The 13,191-nt window shown below is 57.1% G+C and overlaps 1 protein-coding gene across 5 annotated transcripts in view; it reads right to left on the reverse strand.

Moving 5' to 3' along the window:
- Positions 1-13,191, reverse strand: part of GSE1 (Gse1 coiled-coil protein) — a 402,534-nt gene that overhangs the window by 271,922 nt on the left and 117,421 nt on the right. The gene's annotated exons all lie outside the window — the stretch shown is intronic.

Consider the following 13,191-nt stretch of genomic DNA (forward strand, 5'->3'; position numbering starts at 1 on the left):
GTCTACGGCGCTGAGGTTGAGAATCTGGGAACGGGGCACCCTTGGTCCAGAGGAGGACACTCGAGGAACAAGCGTGGGCAGGTAAGGGTGGGGTGAGGCAGAGCCTCGGGACCCGTACCCACAGGATATCTGTGAAGCGACTTACAGGAAGCAGCTGGAGGCGCGGGCCCCAGAGGACCAGGTGCCCCTCCCTGAGAGCTCAGCCACTCCCACAGCTCGGCACGCTCATCGCTCACCGCTCACCGCACTGTGAACCAGCAGCCTGCACCCGGCCGGAGCGTGTTGGTGTGACTGAAACACTCCTCTGGGTGTTGCAGGGAAGGTGTTTGCAGTTGTGACTCAAGTCTATGGTCAGCTGATCTCCAGTGAGGGAGGTGCTCTGGACTCCCTGTGTGGTCTGAGCAGTCCATGGGAAGGCCCAGAGCGGAGCCGAGGCTTCTCTGGAGAAGAGGACAGGGCCCCAGCTGCTCTCCAGGGGTCTTCCCAGCCAGCCCACCTCCACGAAACCAGTCACTGGGTGTACATTCCTTCATATTCATCTCCCACTTCTTTTAAAAAATTTTTTATTGATTTCAGAGAGGATGGGAGAGGGAGAGAGAGATAGAAACATCAATGATGAGAATCACTGATTGGCTGCCTCCTGATCAACCGCCCTGGGGATCCAGCCCGAAACCCAACCCGGGCGTGTGCCCTGACTGGGAATCGAACTGTGACCTCCTGGTTCCTAGGTTGACCCTCAACCACCGAGGCTCGCCGGCCAGGCTCCACCACCCACTTCCGCTTCTCTGGCTGGACCCTGCCAGGTCCAGCAGGTTACCGAAGGGCCAAAGGCTGCCGGGACACCAAAGGGGAGAGAGGCCAAGAATGGGTCACTGGCACTCGCTAGAGGCTGCTGGTGACCTCTGAGGGCACACACCGCCTAGGAGCGGGGCCAAGGCCTCCTGCAGGGCGTGAGGACAGGGCAGGCCGGCCCTGGGAGCAGGCTAGGAGTGCAGTCTCCTAGGACACTGGGCCGGGCCCTGCTGTGTCAGAACCAGCTCTTTAACAGGACCCACGGTTCAGATGCTCACAGTCTGAGAAGCCGGGCGCAGGCTTCTGGCAGGGGAGGGGAGGGGAGGGAAGGGGAGGGAAGGGAAAGGGAGGGAAGGGAAGATGAGAGGGAGGAAGTTCCTGAGGCTGGGAGCACCCAGAGAGGCACCGACAGGAAGTGGCAGAACCTGGGGTTTTCATGTCAGGAAAACACAATTAACTACAGTGTGTGTGTGTGTGTGTGTGTGTGTGTGTGTGTGTATGTGTAGTGTGTGTGTGTGTAGGGGGGGGAATCACACCTCCCCATCTCCACGCTCATATGAAGAAGGGGAGGGGAGGAAATGTGTTCAACAGTCAGAGCACACCTTGGCCCTGGTTTTTTAATTGCTGCAAGACTGAGGAAACAGAGGGGCAGGGAGGGGAGGAGAGAAGGAGGAGAGGGGGAGGCTTTCATGACATTAACCAAGGCTGGGCTTTGGAACCTCACAGAGCTGGCTGGGAACCCCACTGTGTGTCCTTGGGAAAGACACGCCACCTCTCTGAGCCTCTGCTGCTCCGTCTTTTGTAGGATCCTTGTTTTGCAGGGTTACTGGGAAACGGTCTGAGCTAAGAAGTGTAAAGTACCCAGAGTGTGCTCTACACATGCTTGCACTGGCTTTATCGTTATCTGTAAAGGGGAGAAGGAGGAATTATACATGCACCCTGAAATCAAAGCTTCGATGCCGCAGCCCCATCTCGTGGCCAAGGACAAGGCCCTAGAAGATGGCACCCAGAGCAGTGTTTTTCTACCTCTAGGTTCTTGCCCCACTGGCCCAAAGGGACCGAGAGTCTGGGTCCCCACCTTCTGCTCAAGGCAACCCCCTGGGGCTGCTTGTCCAGGAGAGGGTCCCCCGGGGTCCTTGTCAGACTCCCAGAGCCCGGAGCAGAGCAGCTAAGAGATGCTCAGGGGTAGCCAAACTGGCCCTGCACCTCGAGGCTTCATGTCAAGGCAGAAGGCACCCCGCGGGCATGGAATCGCCGTAAAGGTGACTCAGGTGCGCACGGCTTTTCATCCAGAGGTCCTAGAGCCTGACACACACGCTCATTAAGTGTCTCCGACGTCTCCCTGAGGAGGAAGAGGCCCACACCCACACTGCCTGGGCCTCACCTCACCTCCTCAAGCACGCTGCAAAGATCAGAAGCATCTCCCTGTTTTCCACACAAGAAGGCTGAGCTCAGAAAGGTTAGGTGTCTTGGCCAAGGCCACACAGCAGGGTGTGAACTTGACCTCTAACTCACAAACTGGTTGGCTGGATTCAGTCTGGCCCCACAGCCAGGCTGGGAAACTGAGCCAGGAACAGCTTCTTCGTGCCTCAGGCGATCGATGCAGCCAGAAAGGAATGATTCCTACCACTCACTGCGACTCCTAGGACCAGTCTATGCACCAGCCCAGCCCACCCTCAGGAGCTTAGAAATGACCTGGGCAAAGCACCTGCTTCATGGCTAGTGTAACAAATGACCACCATTTAGTGCCTTTGACCACCAACTCATTCTCTTACAGCTCTGGAGGGCAGAAGTCTGACATGGGACTCAGTGGGCTATACAATCAAGGTGTGAGCAGGCTGAAACCAGATTGGCTCAGTGGATAGAGCGACAGCCTGTAGACTGAAGGGTCCCGAGTTCGGTTCCAGTTAAGGGCATGTACCTTGGTTGCGGGCACATCCCCAGTAGGGGGCGTGCAAGAGGCAGCTGATTGATGACTCACTCTCTCATTGATGTTTCTAACTCTATCTCTCTCCCTTCCTCTCTGTAAAAAAAACAATTTATATATATATATATATATATATATATATATATATATATATATATATATGTATATGTATATATGATGTGAGCAGGCTGTTTCCTTCTGGGGCTGCAGGAGAGAATCCATTTCCTTATCCATTCCAGCTTCCAAAGGTGCCTGCATTCCTTGGCTCATGGCCCCTTCCTCATAGCCCTCCAGTTTCTCACTTCTACCATCACATGTCCTGCTGCCTTCCCGTAGCATCCCCCTCTGCCTCCCTCTGGTAAGAACCCTGCGATGACACTGGTCCCACCCTGAGAATCCAGGATCACCCCCCACCTCCAGGCCCTTAACTCAATCACAGCTGCAAAGATGCTCCTGCCACGTGAGGTCACATGGGCACAGTTGCTGTGGATCAGGACAGGGGCATCTTGGGGACCAGTCTTCAGCCTGGCACAGCAGGCATTTCACAAACGTGGCTTTGTTCCCGGTCTCTCCTACTCCTCCCCGACACAGGAAGATCACGTGAACCCGGATGGGCCCACCAAAGAGGCAGGGAGCCCTGGCAGGTGCAGCGGAATCCAAGCAGTAACAGCTGAGGGGCCAGAGGTCCAGGCTCCGGGGTCCGGGGAAGCTCGTTGCAGAAAGGGGTCCTGCACCTGCCTCTGGTGCTCCTGGGGTGGGGGGGTGTGCCCGCCGTGCCCACGAGGAATGCTCCGCCCTGGCTCTCCCTGCATCCCTCCACCCCCGCCCCCAGCCCCAGCCCTCCCTCCCAGGCAGCCCTGAGTTACTGTTTTAATGAATTCCTTGCCCTCTAATTAGCAGGTGCGGCTTTGAAAGGAAGCGCCTGGTGTTTACCTTGCACAGAGCCTTTAATAACCAAACCCGAGGAACGGCGGGCTGGCTCCCTCCTAATCCCCATCCGAGCGGCAGGGCTTAATGAGCCTTGGCACCAGCGAACCCGCTCCTGCCCTCGCCCAGGCGCCCCGGGGCCTCGTTACTCAGCGGCTTCAGGCCTACAGGAGACGCCCCCACAGCTCAGCAGAGACGGGGCGGGGGGGGGGTAGGGCAGGGGGGAAGAAGGACAGCTCGTGCCACATTGGGTGGCATCCCCCAGTCAGGGGGCACCCTGGCTAACATTTACCAGCACCCAGAACCCAGCGGGAGCCCGGGCTATTTTGAGGCTTCCCCTGTCCGAAGGGCCGACACCCTTGCTCCAAACTTTTCTGTCATCCCGATGTCACCCCCAAGAGGAAGCTCAAGGGAGCCGAGACCTGATAGGTGCCTTTGCAGCTACCTTCTGGACTAATTTCACACAGCAGCCCAGAGAGTCAGGCAGTGCGAATCCCCATTTTACAGATGGGAAAACGGAGGTACACAAAAGCAGAAGACTGCTGGCGAGTGAAAGGTGGTCCTGGGACTCCACCTAGGGTCGGTCTAAGACTGCAGCGCTTTCTGCAAAACCCGGGCCGGAGGGGTGGGGGGGAGGAGTGGGGGCAGAGAGCTGAGTTCAAATGTTAAAAACAGTTGTGAAACCTGGACCTCTGGCCCCACCTTAGCCCACCACTGAACACCTCCCTCACTGGAGGGCCGCCAGCCTCCCTCCTGCAAGGCTGAGGGATGTGGATGGGGAGGAGGCAGAGGAGGGCGGGCTGCAGGTTGTGGCAGGAGGTCTGGATGGCCTCCTCCGTCCCCATTCACACAATGAGCTGCGGAGGCCTGGGTGCAGCTGGGGCCCCAGAAGGAACTGCCAGCTGCAGCGCCGGGTGGCAGGCTCCTAAATTACAGGCGAGGCAGAGCCCACAAGAACCCGAGGGACAAGGTGCTGGGGACAGACGCGGGGTCCCAGGCCCATCATCTCTCCCCAATCCCTCCCCAATGCACACTCTGCAGGGCCCGGAAAGGGGCCAGTTCTCTGAGAAGGAATATGAGGTTTTTTGTTTGTTTTCTTTTAAAATAAATGAATCTGCCTCTGGGTTGCTGGAGGAAGGCAGAGGCGCCTCCCGCCCATTTTGTGTGGCAGTTACCCCCCCCTCCCCCCCTCTCCCCTGTGAATAGCCCTCGGGTCTGCCAGGGAGCTTGAGTGTTTAGGCGGGAGAGAGAGGCCTCTGCTGCTTCCTTTGTTGGCAGAGGCCCCCGCAGGGCCATTATCTGGCTCAGGCGCTCTTCCTGCAGCCACAGGGACCATCCAGAAGGCACTCAGAAGCCAGGCCCACGTCCCTCCTGGGGCTCAGGGCCCACCCAGGCCCGTCCTGCGGGGTGAAGGGGTGGGGGAGGAGGGAAGGATCCGTTTGGAAGAGGAGGAACCTGCAAGCCCAGCCATTCCAAGTGTTCTGCTGTCCTACGCCCCCTGGTCTGGCACGGGTCAGGCCAGTGAGGTCAACAGGAGAGACAGGGGGAAGCTACAGTTCTGACTGGACCTCGGGGACATGGTCCAGGGGCCAGCTGGACCAGGAGGGGCCGGGGATCTGAGCCCGGCATTTGGGGGACACAGGGACACAATTATAAAGATGACTCAGCCCCGCTTCTCCAGGAATTTGCTATTAAGCAGGAAAGATGGTATCCTTCTGCACAACCTGATCCGCTGCAGAGAATCTGTGACCTTGAGGATTCCCTTTCTGCTCAGGACCTCAGTTTTTCCCATCTTTAAAATGGGGTATGGGGGTGGGGGTGGGAGCAGGGGATCTGTAGGAACCCACCCAGCACGGACCCTAAGAATAGATTCTATTTTCCAAAATAGCCACCATGGTATTTCCCACCCCACATGCATTTCCAGAATCTTTCTATTCGTTCCCTTCCCTTGAACATGGGGGCCGGGGGGGGGGGGGGGGGGAGGCTGTGTGACAGCCTCCACCGATGGAGTCTGGCAGAAGGGGCGGACACTAGGTGGCGAAGGAGGCATGGTCATACAGGGGACATACTTCTGCCTGACTCTTTCTCATGGGACATTCAGTGTCTGGATTTGGGCACCGTGCAGGGTGTTGTGACAGAGCACAGGCTACGTGGGAAGCCAGAACCATGAAGCGCCCGGCAGATAGCCTGCCCCAACCTGTCAGCAAGTGAGAGTGTCCTCTCGGAGGTGGGCCCTCCAGCCCCAGTTGACTGTGGCGCACAGAGCAGCCCTCCCTGCCCAGCCTCACCCAAAGCGTAGGTTTGCCAGCAAAAGCAATGCTGGCCGCTGCTTCTTGCTCACAGCTGAGCTGCCCCAAGGCACCAGTGCACACCGGCTGCCCACACACACTCGCTAATGAGTTGAAATTCACAAAGTAAGTCGTTCCTAAGGGCCAGGCACTGTTCTCAGCGCTGAACGCCTTCTTGCCCTAACAATGCTCCCTCTCGTACTACAGATGGGAAAACTGGGGCACAGAGAGGTTACATAGCTAGCGGGAGGTCACACAGCCAGCAGGTGGTGGAGCTGGGATTCACACTCTGCCCGTGGCTCTAGAGTCTCCCTCACCTTTAACCTCTTGGCTTTGCCGTCTCTTCCCTGGGGATGCTCCTCCCCAGGCCTGAAAAAGCCGGGAAGGCCCCAATCCCAGAAAACTGTGTTCTCCCCAACGAAAAGATGGCATTTTTTTCTGTCCCCACGTGAATATATTCAATATTTTTTAAATCCATTAAAAAAAATATCCTTTTTTATCCCTGGCTGGAGTTTCTCAGTGTTAGAGCTTCAACCCATGCGCATAAGGGTCATGGCTCTGATTCCTGGTCAAGGGAATGCACCTGGGTGTCAGGTTCTATCTGTGGCCCCATTTGGGAAAGTGCTGGAGGCAAGTAATTGATGTGTCTCCCTCGCATCAATGTGTCTCGATCTCTCCCTCCCTCCTTTTCCACTCTATCTAAAAGCAATGGGAAAATATCCCTGGGTGAGGATTAGCAATAAATAAATAAACAAACAAACAAATAAAAATATATCCCTTACCCAGTTTTCGGTTTGAAAACCATGGTCATGATGGAGCAAGAACATGGAGGAACAATAATGAGCCCCAGAGGTCAAAGCAGGGTGGGAGAGAGAGAGAGAGAAAGCATGCAGGCCAGGCCCCAAGCAGGGTCCTCCCCACGGAGGCTGTTTGAAAACCTGAGATATAATTTACACATCATAAAACCCACCACTTTAAAGGGGACGACTCAGACTCCGGCACAACGTGACGGCCTCTTTGGAATCCGACTTGCACAAGCTTGGGCCTGCTAGGGCCCGCTCCCACCCCCCACCTCTAACCTCTCACCCCTTGGGCAGCTGAAGTAAATAGGGGACCCAATCCCGACATCCCATGGTCTCCAGCAACCATCAGAAGGTTCCAGAAAGACCACACGTTTGGCATTAAAAACTGTCTCAACTTACTTTGTGTTCTGGGACGAAAACGCCTGTCAGACCACGTGGCCTCGCGTTCGGTTCGCAGACTGTGGCCCTTCGTGTTCCAGGCCTCCCTGATGCTGGCTCCCGTGCTGCTGTCCGCGGCTCCGCCAGCCAGGAGCCACTGCGGGCCACAGGCAACAGACGGTGGAGCCCTGACCTGTTTTCTCTTTCAACAGCCTTTCTGGGAGGCCGGAGACCCCGTGGGACCAGCGTGAGCCTCCCCTCAGAGCTACCAAAGGCTTGTCCCTGCAGGCCCCCCACCAGCAGTGCCCCCAGAGTTATCCGGACCTTGGCTTCCTCAAATGTGAAACGGAGACACGGCGTCTCCCACGCAGAGCCAGCCAGGAGCCGGGAGCGATGGCCCGAGAGCACCACGGCTCGGAGCCTGGACCCAGCAGACCCCCGGCCACGCTAGCTGTTGGCACCACCGCAGTACAAACAGCCCGCTGGTCACTGCATGCGGCGAGTTCAGGCCTGATCGGGTTTATGTATTTATTTTGCTTTGCAGTAGCGTTTGCAAGTGCAAACAGTGGCCGCCGGTTACAGCGTTTCCAGAGGGCCCGGGGAGCTCTCAGCCACGCTGGGTGGGCTGTCTCCCTGGCCCCACACTCCGAGGGGCTGACCCATCCGGGGCTATCGGACCCGGACTGGCCGCCGGGATGGCAGAGGACGCTCCGTTTCCTGGAATGTGTGCCATGTGACACTGAGTTGGCCTCTGGCAGACAACGGGCGAGGCTGAACTTGGAAACTGACACTGTGCCGGGGAGGCTGGGAGGGTCCACCCAACCTGCCCTTCTGACCCGTGCTTGCTGGGTGCAGAGCCCCGGGCGCCTTCCCACGCAAGCCGAGTGCCAGCCCTGAGCAAAGGTCACCCGGGCTGCCCAGGGAGGAGGGAGGGAGGGAGGGAGGAGCTGCGGTCAGGCTTGGTGTGGGCCGCCGCCCTGGTGCCAGAGAGCCGGATTCTGGGTCTGGCTCTACCCAACTGGTTCAGGGACCTTGGGTGTGTCCCTCACCCCTCCCAGAGCCGCACTGTCCTCATCTGTAAAACAGGGCTGTTATTCTCGATTGGAGATCCAATTGGCAGTGGAATTCAAATGAGCAGGAGATAAAAGCAGAATGGCTTAGCAATGTGGGGTGGGAAGTGTGGAGCCGAGCACTCTGTTTCGCGTCTCCTCTCCTCCCTGTCCTGTGGCTCTCGAGGCTCCTCTGCTGAATAAAGCACGGTTTTAAGGACACCGTGGTATTCTGTAAAGCCTGGATATTCGAGTTACACGAGCATGCATTTAGGCTACAGATTAACTGAGCACCCACTGTGCGCTAGCAACTGTTCTAAGAGCTGGGATACAGCTGTGAACAAGACAAACAAGGTCTCTAGGCTCTGGGACTCCTAAAGGCAGTAAGATCTCTACAATAATCTGATCTAATAAAAGAGTAATATGCAAACTAACCCCACTCCACTACACCCACCATCCACGCCCACCAGCCAATCAGAGCAAGTATGCAAATTAACCCCAACCAAGATGGCTGCAGTCACAGAGAGCAGGAGGGAGGCTTGGGTTTCCCCGGCAATGGAGGAAGCCAAGCTTTCAGCAAACCCTGGCTGGCAGAGGCCTTCACTCAAGGACACAAAGTTTCAATTACAGAGGATACATAAATTCCAACAGAAATGGCTGCCACCACAGAGCAAGGAGGAGGCTTGGCTCTGCTCCAGGCTACAAAGTTTCAATTGTAGAAGGTAAATAAATCCCAGTTACCAGGGCCTCCACCTGGGTTGCCAGGGAGTGTGGCTGGCCTGCAAACTATCACAGGCCCCTCGCCCATGCCACCCCATGCCCCAAAGGGACCTCCACCCTGATCCGGGACACCCTTCAGGGCAATCCAACTGGCCTCTACCCATGCACCAGGCTTTTATCCTATCTAATAAAAGAGTAATATGCAGATTGACCATCACTCCAACACACAAGATGGCTGCCCCATCTGGTCAAAGATGGCCACCACAAGATGGCCAGCAGGGGAGGGCGATCAGGCAAGCAGGGGAGGGCAGTTGGGAGATGGCTGGTGTGTAAGCCCTCCAGCTAGTGCTCATTGGCTATGGCAGCCCCAGGACACACAGTCGCCCAGGGCGGACTTTGGCTTTGTTAGAAAGAGATGGGGGTCCACGTGGCCTCTGAGCGTGGGCATGGCAACACCTGACTGGCATTTTAAAGAGTCGTGTTGTGTCCCAGTGCCCACCCCACCAGGCTCCTGGCCTCAGAGGAAGCTAACAGGCACCGCATTCTGAGGCAGAAACAGAAAAACCGCTCACGGCCTGTGGCCACCTAAGAGCCCTCAGGTGGGTGACCCACGTCTGCTAAGCCACCTGCATCTCAGGAGCTCACTCCCTCTGTGGGACGGTGACCAGGCCCCAGCCCAGGCGGGACCACGGTCTTCCCCCTGCTCTCCACCGGGCCCCTCCGGAGGCCCTGGGCCCAGGAGCAGCAGCAGATGGATTCCCTGGCCCCCGGCTGGCTTCCCTGTTGCCTTATTTAAAGTTTCCCAGACAGAGTTTCTCCTCTGAAAATGCAGAGCCTGTCATTATCCAGCTGAGAGCCTGTAATTTTTTTTTTTAAAGGAACACAGCCCCGCAGGAGACGTGAGTCAGCCGGATAGCGTCAGCTACACTTCGAATGGGGACAGGGACGGAGGGAAGGTCAGCCAGTGACTCAACAACACATATTAAGCGCCTCATGTTTGCCAGGCACTTTGCCAGGTGTGTTCCCACACGGGCCGCTTCCACCGGATTCGACGCTGTTTACTAAACAGATCCAGTTGGTGAAAAGCCCTCCGAGGAAGGCAAAAGGAGTGTGCGGTCCAAGGCCCCCCTCAAGTAAGTGGGCTCCTGGCAGAACGTGCCAATGCCCCCAGGCAGGACGCGAAGGGTCCGGGAAGGGCGGAGGAAACGGAGTGAAATAACATCGCTCTGGTCCTCAAGGCCCCTGTGAACTTCTGTGGCCTGGGTATGGCCTCAGCTTGCCCATCTGTGAAATGGCCGAGATAGATGGTCTGAGACCTGCAAGGTAACCGCCAAGCTCAGCGGGGGTGCCGCTGGGGAGCCCATCCCATAGTGACCTCATTGGCCCAAAGCGCAACGCCCACCCCACCCACCCCCCTGGATGCAGGGGAGGCAGAGAACTCGGGATGAGGCCATCTGAGTGCCTGGGCCCCCCCCCCCCCCCTGGGCCCTGCTGGCTCCGTAAGAACACTGCCTGACTCACAAGTCGCTCACCAGCCGCGGTGCTTAGGGACACTGGGAGGTTGCTGGCCCATTTCAGAAGTGAGAACATTAAGGCCCAAGGCAAACATCACAGCCGAGCCAGTAGCTGCGTGGCCCAAGAGCTGACAAGAACTGACAGTCTCGCCTCCCCACCCTGCCCCCCCCTCCCCCCGCCTCCCGCCCCCAACCCCTGGTTAGGTTAGGTTAACCAGCACCAGCACTGGGTGGTTATGGGGGAGGGAGGAGCTGAGAAGCCACATCCTCATTGGTGGTTTGCTGCAGAGCCTGCCTGGCAGCTTGCTGCGGTTGTGCCAACACCACCGCCAGTGCTGACCCTCATGACAGCCTCTGCTCCCCGTGGGTGTGCCCGCCACGGCTCAGTGCTTCCGCACCACGCACGCAATCCCCTCGGGAGACTGCACCGTCACCCCACTCTAGAGATGGGGAAACTCAGGCACAGGGCGGCTCGATGACGTGGCTTCCGGGGGCAGCAAACCCCAAAGAGAGATGCCCCTCTCTGAGATGCCCCTTCCTCCTCCTTGCAAAGGGCCAGCTCTCCCCAGGGGACTGGCGGTGGGTGCCCTGTCCCGAGGTGTCCGTGACGCAGGTCCCTGCCCCACCACCAGGGCAGAGCTCTGAGCAGCCCCTCGCCTCCCCTGCCCAAACCTTGCCCGCCCTGTCCCACTGCCAGACCTGTGCAGCTGCTGCTCTCCCTGTCTGCCATGCCAACCCCTCTCTTTGCCAGCTTTCTAGAACCTTCCTAGTTCTTCTGAGGCTTGGCTCCAGCCCTGTCATACTCAGGAACCCCAGGCCTAGGTTATTCAAATACGTCACAACGGGGAAGACAGGGCTTTTGTCTTAGGGTGGGATTCCCCCACCTGCTCCACCCCAAGCAAACTCTAATACAAGGACTGGAGTGGAGGTCACTGATGTGGGAGGGGCCAGGTACAGGGGTGGGAGGTGAGACAGGAAGCAAAGGAGCTGCTCACCCCGCTGTACTGGGGCTCGATCTCACTGCTGAGGGGGACGGGTACAGGTCAGGCCGTGACCTGGGTGGGAGGAGGTAGGACGGTTTACCCTGCACCTTCTGCTGCCTGCTGCCCAAGGCCTGCTCCTGGGACACTGGTTCCCAGCACCGTTGGTCAGAGAAGGCAGAGAAAGCCCCCAAAGTGGGCAGCATCGGGTGGGACATGCAGGGGAGCACAGGAAACTGAGAGCCCAGGGGCGATAGTGGGGTGTCCACCACCTACCAGGACTGTCCAAACAGAAGAGAGGCCTGCGGTGAGGCGTGCCAGCCCTGGCGTCACTGATGGCCCCACCAGACAAAGGCCCCGTCATGTTCCCATGCTATCCTCGGAGCATAATACCTGAGCAGCACACAGCAGATGCTCCATAAATGCTCACGGGTAAGTAAACATAGCAGGTGGCAGGGACCTCATCCCATGGTTAGAGAATAAATGGAGCCTCTGCCTGAGGCCCCAGCACAGACGGAAAGCCCACCCTGTGAAAGCAGGACCCTGTCCCCCTGCCCCCCACACCCCGCCATAAACACCAGGACGCCACGTGTGGGGCTCCCGCTGTGATTACCACTGACTCAAGTGGCAGCTCATTCAATACTCAGACTGTGAAGCCTTCCCACACCTCGCTGGGCTGCAGCCAAGCGGGTTGGGTTACCCGAGCACAACAGGCGTTCACACCTGCCCAGGTTCAGCTCCGCATAGCCCACATTCCTGACAAGAGAGCAGAGCTTCTTGCCAAGAGGATGCCACCTCCCACCTCCCAAGCCACACGGGGAAGCAAGCGGCGGCGCCATCATGGCTGGGGACACCTGCAAAGCCCCTGGGAGTCAGGACGGGGAATGACACATCGGGGGTTCCCGACCTTCTCCATCTGCTGCAAAGACCACTGGTTATTTCCGTGGCCCCGCAGCTGGAAACTGTTTGCTATCTTTGTAGGCGGCTTTGGTCTGTGGAAAGGCCCTGAGCACTGACCTACCACTGCCCCCTACTGGCCGATAGTCATAAGCACATCTCTTCCCCTCTGAGCAGCCCTTGTGCTTTTTTTTTTTTTTTTTCTTCTTCTTCCTGTTTTTCTTTTTTTCAAATGTATTTTAGTCATTTTTTACAGAGTGGAAGGAAAAGGGATAGAGAGCTAGGAACATTGATGAGAGAGAAACATCGATCAGCTGCCTCCTGCACACCTCCCACAGGGGATGTGCCCGCAACCAAGGTACATGCCCTTGACTGGAATCAAACCTGGGACCCTTCAGTCCGCAGGCTGATGCTCTATCCACTGAGTCAAACTGGTTTCGGCAGCCCTTGTGCTTTTTGGGAGCTCATCCCCCTGGAAGAGGGGTCAGGAGTCAGGAGGTGTGGGCCCCAGACCTGCTCGTTCAAAACAAGCCAAGGGCTGTATGTGGCTGGAGAGCCCTCAAAATGCACCCTGTGTTAACTAAGATGTGTAAGTGGACACACTGGGTTTTAAAGACTTGCTAGGAAAAAAAATAACATCTCACTAATAATGTGGCATATTTCTTATACACCGAGTGGCCAGACTATTATGATCTCTGGACATAATAACATGGTCACTCAGTGTACTTCTCTTGAGCACCTCATTTATTTGATATCAGAGATACTATAAATCGTGCACCTGATCAGTTCTCCCCTTTGCACTGGCTGATAGAAGGCTCAGGGCAAATGGGTGGCTGATCTCCAGCAAAAGTCCAGAATACTTTTGGTACTCGTTTGAGACACAAATACACTGAGTGGCCAGATTATTATGCATTCA

The sequence above is a fragment of the Pipistrellus kuhlii genome, unplaced genomic scaffold (genome assembly GCF_014108245.1).
Source record: "Pipistrellus kuhlii isolate mPipKuh1 unplaced genomic scaffold, mPipKuh1.p scaffold_m20_p_17, whole genome shotgun sequence".
NCBI classification, from domain to species: domain Eukaryota; kingdom Metazoa; phylum Chordata; class Mammalia; order Chiroptera; family Vespertilionidae; genus Pipistrellus; species Pipistrellus kuhlii.